The 3,020-nt window shown below is 51.3% G+C and overlaps 1 protein-coding gene across 1 annotated transcript in view; it reads left to right on the forward strand.

Moving 5' to 3' along the window:
- Nucleotides 1-1,131, forward strand: part of kctd9a (potassium channel tetramerization domain containing 9a) — a 12,810-nt gene extending 11,679 nt beyond the window's left edge. Inside the window, exon 11 of the mRNA XM_020524518.2 lies at nt 1-1,131. This exon is cut by the window's left edge and continues 410 nt beyond it. The gene's annotated coding sequence lies outside the window, so the exon portion shown is untranslated.
- The last annotated feature ends 1,889 nt before the right edge of the window (nt 1,132-3,020 follow it).

The following is a 3,020-nucleotide window of genomic DNA, read 5'->3' on the forward strand; positions in this document are numbered from 1 at the left end:
CGCTCTGTCTGTCTCTCTCTCGCGCTCTGTCTGTCTCTCTCTCGCGCGCACAATCCTGCCCCCTCCAGTCTCGGCTTGGATACACCACATAAGTGTTTGACCCTGCCTCCCTCCCTCTTGCTCTGCATCATCTTAAATATATATATATGCATATATATCTATACACACACACACCGAAGAAGTTAGGTCTGGGTTCACCAGTGCGGGAACAAAGCCTAAACAACAGTGACAGACTCGAGATGCCCCCCCCCGGCACGAGACTGGCACTTGCCATGTGCAAAGGCGATGCAAATGGTTCACACACACAGGGCACAGCTGTGGGTACCCACTTCGGGAAGCGCGCTCGCCCGCTTGCCTACCTCATATCGAGTTAATTGACTCTGGAGCGTGCAGCGAGACGGTGGCCTGTACCCTGTGAGATTTGAGGTGGGGGCGTGGGGGTTGGGCATGGTGGGGGTAGGAGTGAGGCTACTGCCTCTGTCAGTGCTCGAGGGGTGGGGTTGTGCCACACAGCGGTTCGGCACCTCACCCGTGTTCCTCGGACTGTGGCGAATTTCCCTGAGTGCCCCCTGTTGGGTCAGCCTCAAGGTTTGTAGGGCACAGTTAGCGTTGATCCCCGTGGATTGGGAGGACAGATGCCAGTCTCTCCGAGATGCCTGGCACCGCATCTCTCTCACTGTAACATTCGAGACCCCACCCCGACCCACCAGCTCCATCTTTGCCTGAGTGCTGCATTGTAAGTGTGGTGCCAGCGGCTCCTGACCCTTCCCTGCCTTCCTGGAGCGGGCAAAACAACGCCAGCTAAAACAATAAGCCTTGAGGACGTACCGCACAGCGTTGGCCCATGGAGCCTGGACTCGATCGCTGGATGAGGCCAGTATGGCAGGGGGCTGGAGGGGAATTCGAGAGGCATTTTATCCGTCACGCTGCACCGGGGCACGGAGCGCAATTTGGCTGTTGAAAAATAAAGAAGAAATCTCACGCTCTGTGTCTCTTTACAGGGTTTCCTCCTGAGCACATGCCCACTTGGGTTTCAACACTGTAATGCTGCATCATTGCAATGTCGTGTTGACTGTACATTGCCCGTCTGTTAAATTAAAGAATATTTGCAGGACAGCTGTAGCTACTGCTGATGTGTGTTTGTGTGTCCCTTCACTGCGAATTCAGCTTCTCTTTCCTTCCAAACCCATGACCACTTCCATCCAGAAGGACAAGGGGCAGCAGGTACATGGGAACACCACCCCCTGCAAGTTCACCCTCCGAGCCCCTCACCCTCCCCAACTTGGAAATATATTGGCCGTTCCTTCAGCGTTGCTGGGTCAGAATCCTGGAACTCCCTCCTGGTGTGGGGGTCCCTGCACTGCGTGGGACTGCAGCGGTTCAAGAAGGTGGCTCTTCCCCCCCCCCCAATGCCCCTTGAGAAGATGGGGCTAACAGGGCAAATAGATGAACCAACTGTAACTGTCCAGGGAAGAGAATTCCAACGGTTCACAGCCTTGAGTGAAGTCATTCCTCCTCAGCTCGGTTCTAAACAATTGGCCCCCTCATCTTGAGATTGTGCCTTTACCCTCCCAGGCCTAGATTCCCCAGCCAGGGGGTGATAAATGACCTATGTGTCAAAGCTCTTCATAATCGAAAACATTTCAGTGCTTAGGTGGAGTCTGAGTGCGCGCAGAAAAAGTTCTTTCTCAAGCAGCGAGCAGTTGGCCAATATGGTAGAAGATGCTTTAATTCATTCCTCATAAAGGTATTTGTTATCTGAAAGGTATGAAGGGGCAAGATTTGCAAGGAGAATGTGAAGCCCCTTTTGTGGTTCAGAGAGATTTATGGCCCCAAAATAAGGCTTTTTTTTTCCTTGCCCTCCCCCTTTATTAATTCACGGGATGAGGGCATCACTAGCCAAGCCAGCATTTATTGCCCATCTCTAATTGCCCAGAGGGCAGTTAAGAGTCAACCACATTGCTTTGGGTCTGGAGTCATGTGTGGGCCCAGACTGGGTAAGGATGGCAGTTTCCTTCCTTAAAGGGCGTTAGTGAACCAGATGGGTTTTTTTTTCCCCCTGACAATGGATTCACGATCATCATTAAATTCTTAAGTCCAGATATTTTATTGAATTCAAATTCCACCATCTGCCATGGCAGGATTTGAACCCAGGTCCCCAGAACATTACCTGGGTCTCTGGAATAACAGTCCAGCGATAATACCACTAGGCCATTTCATCCCCTATATATTCCATGCTGGCCGACGATAAAAAATCTGACTCCGCTAATCCCAGAGACCCGTAGCCTGAGGCTGTAGTCATGCGAATGGATTTCTACAGGCTGTTTACGTGTTTTGGCTTCACCTTTCTGCACTGGCAGTGAGTTCCAGGCTCCTACCACCCACTCAAGCTCTCCTGAACTCTCCCCTTAGTCTGCTGCCTCCAATCTGCATGGGCGGGTCACCATGACTTCTCTAGGGGCAACTAGGCATGGGCAATAAATGCTGGGCCCAGCCCCTGTTGAATGGGGGTGTTCTTTTTAATGAACAAGAGACCCGTATTGCCAGTCCTGCAGTTAAAAAGGGGCTTCCTGTTTTAGGTTTGCGATTGAGCTGCCGTTTTGAGAAACCACTGAGTTGACAAGTTATCAACGAGCTGAGCTGCCAAGTAATCTGGGGAGCAAAAAAATCTGTAAGGCTCCAGACCTTTGAAAGCACTTTTATGTAGAATTGTCTGTGATGCACAGGGGTGAGTTAGCCATGAACAGGAGTCATCTGTGGGACGCTGCTGTGAAAATGACAGGGATTTTGCAGTGGGGGGGCCGATCCCTCAGCATAAGGCATTAATCCTGTTGTTAGCCACTTTTCGCAGCACGTCTGTGTACCAGAGGAGATCAGTTCTTGAAAAGGCGCTTCGATTTGTGGAAAAACATACAGCAAGCATTTGCATGTGTTGGGCCTGCCTAAGGTGAGGTTAGGGTCCAAATTATCCTCTTGTCTCATGCTGCAAGTGGGGCTTCTAGCCCAGAGGTGGGGACACT

The sequence above is a fragment of the Rhincodon typus genome, chromosome 40, assembly GCF_021869965.1.
Source record: "Rhincodon typus isolate 14 chromosome 40, sRhiTyp1.1, whole genome shotgun sequence".
Taxonomy (NCBI): Eukaryota; Metazoa; Chordata; class Chondrichthyes; order Orectolobiformes; family Rhincodontidae; genus Rhincodon; species Rhincodon typus.